The 17,548-nt window shown below is 34.7% G+C and overlaps 1 long non-coding RNA gene across 5 annotated transcripts in view; it reads right to left on the minus strand.

Moving 5' to 3' along the window:
• The window catches only part of LOC143693509 (uncharacterized), a 149,201-nt gene that overhangs the window by 20,970 nt on the left and 110,683 nt on the right, over positions 1–17,548 (minus strand). For 4 of the 5 annotated variants that reach the window (XR_013181244.1, XR_013181242.1, XR_013181246.1 and 1 more), the window contains one exon: positions 13,860–16,542. The exons of the other annotated variant lie outside the window; for it this stretch is intronic. This is a non-coding gene — a long non-coding RNA (uncharacterized LOC143693509). Of the gene's footprint in view, positions 1–13,859; positions 16,543–17,548 lie in introns of those variants that run through there. 5 annotated transcript variants of the gene reach the window in all.

Below are 17,548 nucleotides of genomic sequence, written 5' to 3' on the forward strand. Positions count from 1 at the left end.
ATGGAGGTGGATTCTGCTGTGATTTTACTGTGGCCCCAAGATCCTAGTAAATATTTTTGGTAGTTTTCAAACGATCAGTGAAATTTCACAGAACTATTTTCAGAGATTCCTTCTGTACACAGTCAAAGGCTTTATTTGACTTCAGTTATTCAAAGGCTAAAAGAAACTATCTGCCTTTTTCATTGAATCTAGTATTTACAAAAGAGTCCTTCTGTGATGTCTTGCATTCACTTTCATTCATCCAGTCCCTGTTGGAATGTCCTTTGATATTTCTGTATAAGTTCCAAGTTAAAAACTCAGTGGGTCTGGCAAGCTTTCCAGGAACAGACAAGACATTGCAAACTTCATCAAAATTACAATATCTGTTTATTATTTACCAGCTTAGAAATAGACTCCTTTGTGTACTAGAGATAGTCATGATCAATTTATTGATTGTTATTTGGAAGTTAATTTCCTCAATAAAGCATGAGTGATCCCAAGCATAAATTTACTTCTATTTTCAACCCCAGCGGGGAAAAATACTCCACCACCACAAGTCCACACAGTTATACTACTCCTTCAATGTGCAGCATGGTGTCTTCAGGTTAAAGAACACTAGTCATTCTGACAGTTACTGTGGATGTTTTACCAGACCTTAAATCTACTCAAAGCTGGGTGCAGTTCTTGGGTGCAGATATTGTTTTGCATTGCAGATACTTAAAGCATCCAGGTCTGCAACTTTATGCTTTAGTGGTTTTGCTCTGGCAGCGCTCTTCTTGGGCTCAGCTGTAAATGCACTTGGAGAAAATAGATTTCCAAATTCTTTTGAATGGCTCATAATTGAGATGTCTACTTTTTTTTCCTGTTGGAATAATTTAGCTTTAATTTTGTGGCAACCAATCTATTTTGATATATACTCTATTTTAATACATCTTAAGAGTTTCTTATATCTGAAAGATAATTAGTGTTGTGCATTTGCAATTTTTTTTAGAATGTTCAATCTGTTATGGATTTTTCCTAGTCTAAGAACAGTTTCTCCTACTTGAAAATTCAGTTAGAGTTTCTTGTTTTTAAAACTGAGATTTTTCTTTAATAAAATTATTTTTTCAGAGATGTTTTCAATTGCCTACTACATTTGCTGAATTAAAATAACTTTATATTAGATAACACATAGTTCAAGTAATATACTTATGATAATTTAAAATTGAAATACTGCTAAATAATGTATTTCTATATTACTTAATATAAATATTGTACATCATTTTCCAGAGAATGGAAGTGCAGCTTACCATCTTGCTTAGCTGTGATTAATCTGCTGCTCCATTCAAAATAGCAGCTACCTGGATATGAATAAACTAAGTTTAAAGATATTTTTATGACCTTATTTAATCTAAGCAAGTATAGCTTGGAGCATATTTTGGAGAAATACACTCTTTTTTGAAGATATTTTAAATTTTTTTTAGTCTTTTAGCAGATGAAAGGTTTTTGTATGGGTCACTTTCATTGTTTTAAAAGTAAATATCTAATTTGGTGTTAAAACTCCCTGGTTTCTGGTGACTTAATTTTCAAATTTTTTAATTTTTTTTTTATTTCTCTTCTAATATATATATATTGTGGTGAGCATCCAGTTTTCATTTTTAATTGATAAACTAAACCAAAAAACATCGGAATTTTCAGTCCCCATTTTATTATACAAGGATAATATACAAGGATACAAGGACATGTAACATATCAGGGGGGTTTTATTATGTATATTTATATATTATATGCATTTTATTATATATTTACCACAGGAAACAATTTTCCTTTTTCTTTCTTTTTTTCTTCTTAAAAATTTCAGTATGCAGAAATCTTGACTGATCAAGCCATCCACTAGCTAGGGTCTTTTCAATTTCAATTTTTTAAGAAACTTCCCATACTACAAAATTATCAAAATTATCTTTATGCTAATTCAACATACCTCAGTGTCCTGACAGGTTAATTAAGAATGAAGTCCATCTTTTATGGTTGTTTTTCTATTAGCTGATATTATTTTACTGAGGCCAGCAGAAGCATCACTATCCACTAGATTAAGATCAAGCACTCATTTCATGTTTGAAGAACTAATTCTATAAAATAATTCCATATGCAGGTTAAGCTTCAATCCATTTTTCCTTTACTGGCTATCTTCCCCCTTGCTCTTATTAAAGAGTGTTTTATACTTCTCTCATTTTTTTTTAAATTTGTTTGTTTATTTGCTTCCAGTTTCTGAAGGCAGCTTTTAAACCTCTGGAATATTTATCTTTGTCCATCACTTTGCTGCTCTTGGCTATTTTCTTCAAAATCTGGGAAACAGCGGGTTAGGAGCCTTTAATGATAAAAACATTCTCTGCTGAAAATTCTGAACTAGTGCACTCTCTGAAAGACTTCAAAATTAATAAATTGCCTTGATAAAGGGTTAGGGAATATCTGTTGTCTGAATTTTACCTGACAAGGGATTGAACTTCAATTCAAGGAATAACAATATAAACCTGAATTTTGCCTTTTTCCAGGTTAGAGAATAATGGGAGCTGGGCATTTACCTGGTAGAGATTGTTTCCCTTCCTACCTGCTTCGATGAGCTGCCTGGGGCACTTAGAGCAGAGATGAAAATAAAGGCTAACTGCCCTCATTTCTTCCTCTGCAAAGGGAGAGCATCCCCACCATCAGAGGAGCTGTAACTCAAAGCAGAGTCAACAGCAGAAGCTGTTCTGGGAGCCCCAAGACACTTCAGCATCTCCTGCACGCATCCTCCATTCAAGGAGTGCTTTTTACACAATCCTTCTGGTAACACCTACAATCCTTCTCCAGTGATGTGTAAACACTGTAACACAGCTCTAAATTCAGAATGATGCCAATGCAATGAGAATAATGATTTAATTTTCAAAGAATTTTTAATACTAGCATGATCTATCTGTATTTAATACAAAATTGTATTAACCTTAGTAAAAGTGGGATTATGCTCAACTCTGCGGCTTCAAATTTGCATAAAGAAAAAAATTTATATAGAAAGTTTGACATAAAGCAAAATAGAGTTTTTATAAACAAAATATCTTAATTTTGAGTCACCATTTCTGTCATTAATAAATATTAAAGAAAATTAAAAAGTTTTACTTTTTCATAACATATTGGATTTCATACAATTTGGGATATATGAGAATTAACTTATAAATATATCTAGTTCTGCCAAGAAACAGATTTACAAACAAAGTCACAGTGAGAAGTAACACAATAAGAGTTAAAATAGTAACTCTGACCCACTAAACTTAAACTGATCCATGGAGCAGAAATTTTTCTATTGAGGATTATTCTTTAAAAGAGAAAAGAAAATTAAGATATTGCTAAAGTCCACTACAAATATTCACAGTTTTCTGTCTTACTTTAGAGATCTCATATTGCCTAAACCCAGAGACATAATCCTTTTTCCAGATAACGGATTTTTTAAGCACTCTTCTCTTTTACCTTATTTAGTTATAGAAAAAAAAAATCCAGTCTCTTATTCAATTGCTATAAAATCATATTGCCATATTTCACCAAAACATACACCAAAACAAAACCCACAAAATCCACGCTGAAAGTGTAACAAAAATCATCCATAAAACACCCTGACAGGGTTTTCTTCCATTGAACCACCCAGATAGTAAAGCCTGTATTTTACCTAAACATCACAGGCAAAGAGAGCAGGACCACCTGTCATGCACAACTGAGCTTCGGTAGACTTACACACTTTTACCTTTGCAAGAGCATTTTTCAGTGAGAGGATTACTCCATGCTTTCTGCTTCTCCATTGGGACATCTGTCCTCTCTCACTTAGAAGTTAGATCACTTAATTGACAACATAAATCTCTAGCCTGAGAGGCATTTTCATCACACAGCAAAATTTGCATTTAAGTAAGTGAGAGAACAAGACATAGGAACTCTCACTCAGCTAAGGTCAGGTTCAACACCGCTATTTCTTTCTCAGCCCTAAAGTATTTCTTGGAGTACAGACTATCCAACAATAGAAAATGACCTTCCAATATCCAACAACATTGTCTTTCCTGTCCAAAACTGGTATGACCTAACCAGTAGTCTACAGATTTTTCTCTTCTGTTTTTTCTGTTTGTTCTCTGACAAGATGTATTTGCATTTCTCATGGCATATTGATAGAGCTTCATATTCAGTTGGAATAAATGGAGTTTATTCCACATTATATGCTTAAGAAAGTCAGTAGTTAAGAAAGGGTACTTTGGTCATGAAATGTACTATATATTTGTTGCTCTTCAGAAGGAGAAGTGTTTGTCTACCAAGTTCTGATTAAAGGTTTTAGCAAGCAGATCATTATATAAAAATACATACAATACATGCAGAAATTTTTCTATTAATAAAAAATATAATACCACTGTATTAGTAAACCAAATTTTATCAATGTATATGAGACAGATTGTTTAAAAGATTTGCCCAGTTAAGAATACTTTGCCCATTGATAACAGTGCTGTGTGATGAATATGTGGCACACCTATTATGAGGGTGAATTAGAGATTCTTCAATTTACACATAATAGGATCTTGCATGAGGAAGAAAAATGTATCTCAGATGTAAACTGAGCAGCAGTGATAATCTTGGTGGAATGAAACAGTGTCAGAGCACATAGGCACTTGAAACACTTTTCAAGTAACACTGGATCTCTTCTTCAGTAGTTGTACTGGAAAAAATAAATCTACTGCAATGTAGTTGCAAGACTAGAATATGAATTAATGCCATGACTCTTTGGCCATGCAGAGCTGACCTGGGAGTACTGGGATTTCTGTGGTATAAAAAGAGCTCTGGTATAAACTAGAAAGCTGTGGGTCCTTAAAGCACTGAGGACAAATCTCAAACACCTATTGGACCACCCTATCACCTGCCCCACCTATCCCATCTTCCCTCAGTCATTGAAATTAAACTCACAATCATTTCTATACAGACTCATGCTGTCTTTGAATAGTAAAAGAAATGCAGAAAGAGAAGAGGACAATGCAATGCAAAATCAAAAATCAAATAGTCAAGACCTAGTAAACACAAATATACATGAGCCTGGATACTGCCTCTGTGCTGCACTTGACAGATCTTATGGGCAAAGCAGATTTTAAAATACTTCCCTTAAATTTAACATCTCTTATTTTCTTCCTGGATAGTGACTGACAGTTGCAACTCATACATGACATGTACTGGCTCACCAGGCTGTGACCCTGCCAGCCTCAGGCAGCCCACCTTCCCTAGCAGGGACCACCTGGTCCCCAGCTGCTACTCCAGGAGATCACAGATTTGACACAGGTGTCCTGTCTGCCAATGACATCTGAATGCTTAAGGTGCCCTTAGGTACCTCAGACAGCATTTACTCATTTTCAGTCAAAAGTGAAAATGTGAGCAAATGAGCCTTAGAGATTTTCTTTGGTGGGGAGACATATATTTTTGATCCCATTCTGATGATTCCAAGGAGGACCAGCCCGGTAAAAGTTAGGCCTAACAACAAACAGCAGTTGGTTTTCTATATCTGTACTAATAAACACAAAATTAGTAATTTATAAACTTAAATAGGATTATCAGCTTCACCCTGGTAGGTATAAACCTCAAACTACAGCTTAAATTATGCAAAAACATTTCCAGTGGAAATATTTTCTTCCTCCAAATCTCTTTGACTGACAATGTTTACCTCCAGCTTTCATATTTTTCATCTGGAACATTCTGTAAGGGAAACTTAAATCTTTAGAAAATTGCAAAGAAGGACACTAAGTGCAAAGAGGTTTTAAAATTAGGACTTTGGACAACCATAGAAATAAAATAAGTCAATAAATGATGCTAACAAGTTATAGAAAGCATTTAATAATATGAGTTTGGTCTTGGTAAGGATAAACAATAACTGAGTCTGTGCATTCCTGTATGTACAACAGAAACCAACAGCAAAAGAGAAAAATGGATATTGGAAAGTAAATACCATATGCTTAATTTATTATAGATTTATTTTTATATTTGTATGTGATATAGCTACAAAAATACACATAAAGTGTATGATCAATTAGCATTAGTGTTTACCAGCATGTTTCCAGTCTTATACAAAATATGGTTTACAGAACAGTATCACTTAATTGTCTTTGCAGAAGTACTTCAGTGCATTTAAAGAAATGCTAAAGTGTGGTAGCAAATCCTGTATCATACCATTTATATCCTGGCAATGTGGAAAAATATCAGTATTTTTCTTTAGAACTCTTGGTTTATCAAGAGTGTATTAATTGCTCTTTTCAGAAAAAGGGAGCATTTGCATATCTATGGCAAGTTGTCAGTTTAAGACATATCAGGGGAAGCTATGTGAGTCACACCATGTCAGAGTACAAAGCACAAAGTAAGTTTAAGTAAATGCTGCAACCTGACATTCTATGTCAGAAGCAGATACATCATTACCAAGGTAATCCAATCTATGACAACTTCATTATCTAAAATTTTCAGTGCTGAAAAGCCATGTTAGCTATGGTTTGCAAAGGTCTTTTCTAATCTGAAAACCTCTGCTTCATGAGGGCAATATTGTTAGTGATTTACATGCCATGCCCAGGGCCACCCTTGTATGGAAGGAGTTGAATTTTCTTTTCACAAACTAGCTACAACAAGATAGTAAGATATAACATTGAGATATCATAAATTTGTCATACATGGAAAATTTGCAAGATCAACAATACAACGGTGGGAAAGATGGATTTTTTTTTTTTTTTAATCTGAACAATTGTGCATAGTCAAATGTGCACAGTCTAGCATTAATAAGCCAAGAAAAGATCCACCCAGCCTTGTTTGGGACATTTAATTTGGCTGCTGATTTAGGTACCTACAACCTGTTTAAAGAGTCTCTAAGACATCCAAAATTTGTCTAGAAATCTAAAATCTTATTAACTTACTGCCTTTCTTAGGTGTCTAATTCAGCCACCTAGGTAGATGTTTAAGCCCTTCCTAATCTCTTGTAGTCGTTGGTTGTCGAGGAAGTCTTTCTAATAACAAATTTACTAGACTTTACTAAGGTGAATTACTGTAGGATATAGGAACAATCTTATTCAAATACATGGCATTTGTCATAATTCCAACAAAAATGCCTTTCTGTATAGCTTTGAAGACCTTCTTTTGGGACAGTGAGTGCTGAGTACATTGCAAATTTAATATTTGCAGTTAATGCATCTAGGTCAAAATCTATATACTTTAAAAAAAACTCAAAAACCTGTACCTGGGGAAGATCATGGAGAAGCTTCTCCTAGAAGTTGTGCTAAGGCACATGAAGGACAGGGAGGGGATTTGGGACAGCCACCACAGCTTCACCAAGTACAAGTCCTGCCTGATCAACCCAGTGGCCTTCCATGATGGAGTGACTGCATCAATGGAAAAGGGAAGGGCTGCAGATGTCATTTATCTGGGCTTCTGTAAAGCCTTTGATGTGGGTCCCCACCACATCCTCCTCTCTAAATTGGGGACAGAAGGATTCAATGGGGAGACTGTTAGGTGGAATTGGTTGGGTACAACTAGAGGATAGCTGTTCATGGTTCAGAGTCCCAGTGGTGTCCCTCAGTGAATCCACACTGGAACTGGTGCTGTTTAATATTTTCACTAATATTGGAACACTTAGTAATATTATTAGATATAGATTAAAGGATCGAGCACACCCTCAGCAAACGTGCAGATGACATCAAGCTTCAAACAGAAAAAGAGCAGGCTTAGATTAGATGTTAGAAATAAATTTTTTCCTGTGAGGAAGCGCACTACAACAAGGAAGGTGAGGCACTGGAACAGGTGGTACAGAGAAGGTGTGGAAGCTCCATCCCTGGCAGTGTTCAAGGGCAGTTTGGATGGGGCTTTGAGCAACCTGGTCTAGGGGAAGGTGTCCCTGACCATGGCAGAGGGTTGGAACTGGATGGTCTTTAAGGTCCCTTCCAACCCAAATCATACAGATTCTATGCTGATCCCACAGCCTTTTCTGGTCATAATGTTTATAAGCTTGTTTTGGACCATTCTTACAATTCCATTCATTTCAGAAAGACACTACTGAGAAACCTTCACAAAGTCTCTTTTTGGAAATGAAATTTGAAGACAATTGTCCTCATAGAAAAATCTTGACTTGAGAGAGACAAGAGTCTTCCTAACTTTGACTGTTTGCTTGCATGTGTTTAAAATGGTTCAACACATTATGTGGAGTATATACTTTTATTTGTTATTTTGCCCATTTGAGTATAAATTGCTAGAACATTTGTTTTGTGAGAGCACTACTGTCTGTGGAAAGACCTGTGTGAATCTAACAATATAAATCAATCCAAAAGACAGTGCACGCACTTAAGTGCACATCTTAGAAAATTTCGACTCTATGAGCACAAAAAGTTTAGAAATTGCAGCATGGACAAATCATTGAAAGTTAAATTGTTTAAGTGCAGTGTTTCCCAAGTCTGTAGAACTTAGCATTGGCCAGAGAAATACAGCAAACAAGGTACTGCTCAGGAGACCAGCAGTTTCTGGTTTAGCAACACTGGAATTCCTGGGAAAAGGGAAAGACTCATAAGGGGCTAAAGCAATCTCTTTTTTTCTTCTTTTTTTTTTTTTTTTTTTATTAGAGATACATAGAGGTGTCAATTACAATTAATTTATCTTTTTCATAATTTAGGCTGTTGTCAGGTTCTTGATCCCCTTATTGGGACTACCAGTGTACACGGCTCATATCCCAGGGCAGACTGCACTGTTGTATTCATACTCCTTTTTAACAGTTTAAAAATTAACTGTCTCTTTTATCTGGGTACATTTTGTACACGCGCCTATATCCTGTACAAACTGGTTGTCCTGTTGAGTGATGCTTACTCCCACTGACGTCTGCTGTGATAAGATGGAATGAGTCACACTAGGTGTTCGTAAAGGTTAACAAGTAATATATTCAGAACTGTAGATAAATCACGATGCCCTTCTATGTGGCAGATGCTACAGAGCAAATTGCTGAGAAATGCCTAAAAGTAGGTAAATAAATAGGTAGAATCAGTGGCTTCAAAATAAATTTAAAGGTGCACATTCAGAAAGCTGAGCATTATCCCTGCACGAAATAGTGACACTGAATGACCTCTGAATATGATTTCATTGTTAAGAATCTGGATACACCATAGATAAAAACACTTTTTTAGCATCTTGTCACTGTGTGCTGCCAGTGTTAAATGTGGTTCACATCCCGATTTTGCAGCTTTTACACCTGTCTGATCTGCACCCTCCCTAGAGGATTTTCTAGCCAAGACAAATCAGCATAACGGTTCTGCTCTAGCTCCCTGCCCCTCTGCTATGAGAGTCAAAGAGACAGTCAAAATACACTGCTGGGGTTTCTTTCTTTTTTTTCCTTCTTCCTCTCTTTCCTTCTATAACAAAGAAGCCAAGGAAACCATTGATCATCCCATGAAGGATTTGGTAACTCATGATATCTGTCTTCTGAAATACTACTGCAGAAAGGTTTTATCACAATTTTACTTAGGCCAATTTTCAGGAGGTGTGGAAATATATTGGTCTTGCTGCAGTCACTACAGATGACTGCACAGATCCAAATAAAGATATTATCAAGCCAAATGCTAGTTTTTACTACTTTATTCTGTCAAAAAATTGTTTTCCTCTGGTTTCTTCAAGTATGTTGCCCAATTTCCTTCCTAAGAAAGTCATGTAGTTCAGCCACTAGAGTAAAAGTTGATTTGTTCTGTCCTTGTGTTATCTGTATTCATTAATTAACTAGTAGCACTAACTCTCCTCCATCCTTCCTTGACATGGGAGTAGAAGAATTATAGTCAAGGCTCTGGATTTTCTATGCTGATGTAATGGCCCATAGAAAATCATTGCAAACTACTAGGCATCTGTTCTGCAAAGCAAGGTCATCAGTAAATTCTGATGGAGGAATGTTTTACTCCATACTCATATATGCTAAAGCTAATATACTCAATATCTAGTGATTTGTTATTTGCTGGGTCTAGAAAAGTCCCTGTGCAGTCTATGCAAGTATTATATCATTCTATGGATGTACCTATCACTGAGACCCTCTAAAATTGTTTTTCATAGGCACCCATTTTCTCTACTGACTGGACAGGCAGTCTGTCTGTTTAGCTAAGGTGCTATGAATCAGGATACCAAGACACAATCCATTCATTAGACATTGTAGTATTTGCTTCAGGTGAAAACTCTACATTTCAAAATGCATAGAAGTTATATTGAATATAAAAGCTTTTACCTATACAGTTATAATGTTGCTTATTGCAATATTTTATTGTCTAGGATTTCCATTCAACTTCTGAGTCCCAGGGTTCAAACATACCTAAAACTATTTTAATCTAAACAAACTGAAACATTGCAAAATATGTGATTTTCAGAAAAATTTTTAAAAAAAGGGAAATATATGGAGAGGGAAAAGTTTCAATGATCTAACTCCATCATCACCAGCTCATCAGCTTCTGTCTTATCACTGGTCTTGGTCATGGATTTCTCTGTACCTGTATTTCAAGACTCAATTCCCAATAAAAATCACTACTATTATTGCTAATTTTGACATCATTGCTCCTCTCTCTGTTTTCTTTTTTCTTCAGTTCCAAGGAGATGGAGCAAAAGAATGCCTCACTGCTTTGCCTCTTAGGGACAGGTTCTAGGCAGACAAAAGTTAATCAAATATCATTTTTAATTTGCAACAGCTTCCTGTAATGGATAGTATCTATTAATGCACCTGGTATCTATTAAAAAATATTCAATTTTTATATGAGCTTTTGGTGACACAACCTTTCCCTTTACATAAAACTCACAAATATATTTTTAATTTATCCTATTATTATGTACCCATAATAATAATACAAAGAACTGAAATAAAATCCTTCAGAACCCCATAGTCTGATATACCTGATGTACCTTGTGGCAAGGAAGACATTCATATTACAATGATTTCCATGAATATTCATAAAAATAAATGCAATAATTTTAAAATATGGTCTGCAGGCTTGACCTTCCTTTTAGTAAGGCAGTGACCATACTTCAATATCATTTAATTACTCCATTTTAAAACCTTTCTAAAAAGTATATTGTCTGCTTTGAGTAATGGTGTACAGGAGCAATCCACCTCAGCAGTTAAACATTTTAAGTGAAACAATCAATTTGAATGACAATCTGTTATTCATCCATAAAATGTATTAACTAATGAAAAATAGACATTTCTCCACAATATTACAGTCACACATTTCAGTGAGAGACTTAAAACAACTGGGACTTCACAACCTTTTGATACAATTAGATATGTCTATGGCTAAATCAGCAGTAAAGTGTTTGAAGTCTATCAGGGTTGAGTGAAATAGCTACATAACTAGAAGCTATGAATAAAATGAAAGAAGACAAAGACTTAATCACTAGTCAATTCCTTTGTGGGTAGAGGGAAAAGAGCCTAGTTATTTGACAGTTTTTATTTATCCAAAGGCCAGAATTAAGAAATATACAATTTACAGAAGCATTCTTTCAATAGATCAGGGAACCTATTCCTTCATATATTTATGTCACAAAGCAGCATTCATAAAACATGGGCCATGATAATGAAAATAGAAAAGAAAAATATTTTGTGCAAAGGCAGATTCAGAGTCAATTTCCTGTTCCAAGAAACAATTTTACCATATTTGATTTAGAACTGGATAAACAGATTCCATCCCCACTGCAACAGAGAGTGCTATAGCATGGCTGTTTTGAAAGTTACTACATCACTACTTTAAGAAGGTTCTGATCAAAATAAAAATATCAAGATTTCATATCATTTTATGTAATAAAAAGCTTTCAGCCTCATGATGTTTTAAAACTGCTTTTTTAAGACACTTTATAGTTTTGCTTGTTATTCTGACAGAGAAAGAGAGAAAGAGAGAAAGAGAGAAAGAGAGAAAGAGAGAAAGAGAGAAAGAAAGAAAGAAAGAAAGAAAGAAAGAAAGAAAGAAAGAAAGAAAGAAAGAAAGAAAGAGAAAGAAAGAGAAAGAAATAGCATGAACCTGTATGAAATAGCATGTCAACATACCTGTAAAAGCTTTTATGCATCCAACAGCTTTAGTAGCAATGCACTGATGGGCCATTATTCATCATAGGAAAAAAGCACCTGCAAAGACTGCTTCTCCTTTAGGCAAGGGAGCAGCAGCCAAGCAACAGGATGAGGCATGTGCTGCAGACTGGAAAATAATTTTTTCCCCGGTTCAGGCAGTGTGTAGCTCAGTGTGAGAGCCAAAGACTGGGAATTGACTTGAAAATCAACCACCTTGTGAAAGAACAAGAACTTGGACTTTGAAACGGCTAAGAGTGAGGAGATGTTTACTTCACTTCTTTTTATTAAAAAAAGAGCTCTTGGCCTGGTCATCTGCACTCTGGTGACCGAGGACCTGAAGTATTGTTGCCATCACTGCTGAACAGTTCAACTCTGTGCAGCTGAGTACTCACAGCTAATGCTGAGTGTGCTTCCTGGGTAGTGATGGCTTTGAGTATATAATGGTAATGGTTAATAACAAGAACAAAAGAAATGTGTTGTTAATTACTACCAGTCTAGAAAAGCTTTATTTTACCATTACAGCCATTATTTATAAAGTTTTTTAAACACACCCATTACAGTGAAATCTGATTCCTACCTCTTAATTTCTTTTTAGTGTACATGTATGTATGTGTACACACATTTGTACACACAACCATATACAACAAATGGTTTCATCCCTAAAACTAAGATGCATTGATAGGGAAATGAAGGAAAGCTGGTCCATGGTAATGAAGGAAAGTTCCTACATGAAAACAAATAAGCGAGCTCTAAGAAACACTCTAGTTTGGTGTATATGAAAGAAAAATTTTTGTTATTCTCATGGTTATCTTTGATTTCAATAACACTTGGATCAGTCATGAAATCAGTTGTGCAACTCTCCTCCAGAACAAGAGTGTCATAATTTCAAAGTATTTCGAAAGGAGTTTCTTCTAAGAAGCCAGGAATTTGTTAATATTTGAAGGGTATCGTGCTTATGAACCATATCTGTCCATGAATTGTTATTGACAGACTTCAGCTACTGCAAACCTGTGCATGTTCACTGATTTCAGAGCAACTATGCCTGTTTACCATGGTTATGAATAGGGCCTAATGATTATAGGACTACACCTGGGCCAAGAATTTGGTAAGGAACAAAGATAGGCCTGTAACATAAATGGTTTGACAGAATTAAAATGCTTAACTTTTGCACTGCACTTTCTAATGCATTTTGTCTATTTTATTATTATAATTTCTAACTGATCATACCTAAACAGTTCTTCCTGATTCTCCTAATACTATCCTGAAACAATTTATGCTGAAGACCTTCAGATCAGAAATGGGTTTATTTTTGCAAGCAAAGAATTTAGCAAAGTCACAAAATATAAAAATAATATCTAAGGTAAAAATTATAGCAGACTTAAGACATTACCTTATTTAGTTTTTAATCAACATCAATTTTTTTTATTAATTCTATATCTTCAACACCTTATATTTTTCTATAGTTAAACACTTCCAGCACTTCATAAAAAGATAAGATATATTTTCTACTTCTCTCATATCCAGGGAATCAATTGTTCTATCAAATATAGATACCAAGTTATCTTGGTATTATCTATCTTCTAAAAGATAGTTTTGATTTTTCATTAATTTCTATTTCTAGAATTAATACTTCCTAATTTATTCCAAAGGTTTCTACACTCTGGAGTTTAAAATATAGGTTCCTCTTTCTCAGGGTTATGTTTTTGTTCTATTAATTAAAGTACAATGTTTATTATTTTACAGGTCTACTTATACTCCAAATTTGATAAATCAGTTACTTATCAATTTAAAAGTGTGACAGTTTTTCATTATTCTGCAGTGACAATAAATGTCTTGATAAGAGCACATTAAATTCTGAGTTCTGTTTCCTCCTGAGATGTGGTAATTTCCATTTCTATTCTGACACTGCCATTAGCCATCCTGTCTCTGCCCCTGGATACACTTTAGTCTTACTGAAAGTGATGCCAAGTTTTAATAACTTTGATTATTTGCAACTTGAATGATTTTAATCTCCTTCCAAAATTCTTTTGGTCTCAGGCTTGTGTCTTACCTTTTCAGATCCATGTCTTATAGAAATTAAACTCTAAGCAAAGACCTAAAGAGGTCTCACCCTAAAAAGTAACTCACCCCTGCTAAGATAACCAGTGATATGCCTCTTGGAGGAACCTTCCTTTGTCTGTAAATTATTGGGAAAACTTGGCTGCTGCTTAATTTAACTTTTAGTTGACATAAATCTATCCATAAGGATTGACAGTTGAATAAACAAGTGAAAACATGGAGAATAACTGTTTACTTATAAATTCCCAGTTCTTCTTACTATAGTTGTAGTCCCAGGTATCACAGACCCCACCCAGTTACCACTGGATTTAGTGACAAATTCTTTTAGTGAACTTTACTAGGTAGCAAATTGGGATGGAAAATAGGCATAAATTTCCCAGTGTTTCAAGTAGATTGCTACACATTCAAGGATCAAAATAGCAGAAAAAATCTATTCAGAGTGGGATATTATTCATCACTTGAAGTAACAATTCCCTGCTGAATTTCACATGGCTCTACATAGGTACTTAGAAGATTGAATCATACATTTTGAACAAAGAATATTAATTTCTCTTTTGTAATTCATATTTTATAGAATAGTTTAGTTGCTGACAGAAAAAGTGTTTGGGGAGTAGTATAGGAACAGTAAAAGGATTTAAAATTATTAGCCATATGAATTGCATTTCTAGTGTAGCCATCACTAAAAGCTGGCATTGAGAGTGGCACTAGGAAAATTTTACTTTTCACAGAAAATAATGATTGCAATGCACAATTATAGAAGTATTTGACCAGAGGTTGAGATTGCTTATGCTATGGTTTGATTTGGTATTTGAATCTGAATCAGAAGGGTTCAGACTTGAGGAAAAGAATAAATAGTATGGAAATTGTTACATATTTCCATCTAATATTTTGACCCAAAATTGCAGAAGGAGGGAAATGTGATATCTTGTTCTGGTCATCATATTGTGATTCTGTGAAAGAAGACTAACTTTCTCAAAAAACAACCACCACTGTAGACCAAAAATTTGTTATTATGGGATCATTGTTATCTACTGGATAGATACATTATGGCTTCATTTGCATACATTCCACTTGGAGCAGTACTCAAGGAAAACAGTGATCACAATTTAAGCAGTTTGCCATGCCATCTTTTCAGCTGCTAGATTAACACTTGCATAAGCCTCAGTTTTCAGCGCAACTCTTGTAGCACAATTACAGTAGAGAGGTTGGGAATGAGAAGATCAGTGGAGGATGGCACAAAACAGGTCAGCAGGACTAAACCAACCCATTGCTATATTCCTTCTCATCTGCCCAGCTCTAAAGTGGGAAGCTCAAACAGATTTCCAGCTGGTGGAGAACTAAGCTTCCCTTCAAGTGTTACATCTGTTAGATCCATGTCATATGACTGTTAGAGGAGCAATACATTCATCCCACCCAGCCCTAAGGAAAAATGAGTGACACTGGAATAAAGAAATGCAAACACAGCATTTGTTTCTACCGCTGTTATTTTTCAGCATTTTTACATGTACAGATACGACTTGCCTCATTAACTGATGGTCTTTGTTTTCTCCTTATTATTTTCAACTCTTTCTTGAAAATTAAATTGATAGATTTCCTCAAAGGTTTGCACAAAATATTTACTGGAACATCTGGATCTAAGGTAACTACTGTTTGAAAACAACAATTAAATATATTAACAGGCAGTGGCAAAAGCATTAAATTAACTAGAGGTTAATGTGTACCTGCCACTTCACGCACCATAAATATTCTTCTGTGCATGCTTTAATTGAAAAATTTATGAGAATTTAGGCTATGAAAATTGAAAAGCACAGTTAGATAAAAAATGCAGTTGGATAAATAGCTCAGTAGGAGCTCATCCTACAGTTAATGCTAAAAAGTGAACATGAGGCATCAAAATATTGAATATAGCAAATAGATATTAAATTCCATTTTATTTTATTCTTGGCACTTATCTACCAGCCTCCAAAGAAGTTATCTTGCTTGTGCTGATGTAAAACTATTCTGTAACAGTCATGACTATACAAACTGTAAGTGTAATTAAACTAAATAAAGAATAGCAATCAAAAAGAAAACATGAGCAAAACCCCATAAAATTATAGGATTGTGTGTCATAAAAAACACATGGCATATATGCAAGCAGTCACTGCAACAAGCAGCCTATATCTAAGTCTATGCACCTTTAGTTTATAACTACCCAAAAGGCAGTACAAGTAATAATATTCTTTAAAAATTCTTAAGTAAACATATCACCTGAACAAAAGACCATCAGGATGAAATCAATTTTCTTTGGCTTCAGGAGAGTCAGATCTTCATTTAAGAGCAAATAAATTCAATCTATTTTTATTAATAATAGTTTTCACACATTTCACACATACTGAACCAGACAGACTCATTGTTTTTCTTGACTTCACATGCCTAGTGACAGGAAAAACCTAGAGGAAACAAAGGAAAAAATAATCCTAGCTCAGATTATGACTATGTTTAAAGATTAGAAAGCATTCATAGTTTTCTGACAAGTCTGTGCTAAATAGGAGAGAATCTTTTGTCCCATGGAGTGTTTTTCAGTTATTTATTTATTGCAGAAAATATCGGTCCTTGTATGATTTATTCAGATACCATGGAGATAAATAAATTCCGATTTCTATATAGTGTTCATAGTAGCTCTGCTGGAATCAGGCACTTTCCATGTTGTAACACCAGCATTGCAAACACCAGTCTTCAATGATAAACAAAAGGAATATTTTTTTCAAATATCTATATACATATACATATATATGTATTTAAAAGTATACTAGTAGGCATAATGTAAAGGACACATGCATATAGACACACACTCAACTTCCTTGGCACATACTGCTAGCCAAAAATTACTTTTGCAAGCAAATTCTGGTAAATCCATGTTATGCAACTAATTGAGGTAATCAAGATACTCAACATCATAAAATTGTGCCTATTGCTTCCAGAAATGATTTTCTGATTTCATTAGCTTTTAGAATTAGTACTTATCTTTGACTTTAAATAGACTACAAGCTCTGTACTGTGCATATAAATGTTCAGTCTGTCTGTTTAATCATTCAGTTTCAGTATTTTGCATGATGCCATATGTTCCTGTGACTAAACAATCTGCAGTTTCTATTCTGCTGGCTTTTATTTTTGAGATCTCTGGGATTTAAAATTTCTCTACCAGCAGTGCCATTCCATCTATACTCTGATCTGCCTCTTAGCTTTACAATCAACAATCCATTTTATATTCCCTAAAAGAGAACATGGATGGTGTCATTTCTTCACATGATGATGTTAATTACTGTCACCCCATCACACTCATTTTTTCGTAACAGAAACTGTAGGGACACATCAAATTAACTTCTTCCTCATCTGTATGCCTATCCCAAAGCCAAGAAGCTTTATTTCTAAATTACCTCATCTTTGTATAAATAT

Source organism: Agelaius phoeniceus, chromosome 3 (assembly GCF_051311805.1).
Source record: "Agelaius phoeniceus isolate bAgePho1 chromosome 3, bAgePho1.hap1, whole genome shotgun sequence".
NCBI lineage: Eukaryota > Metazoa > Chordata > Aves > Passeriformes > Icteridae > Agelaius > Agelaius phoeniceus.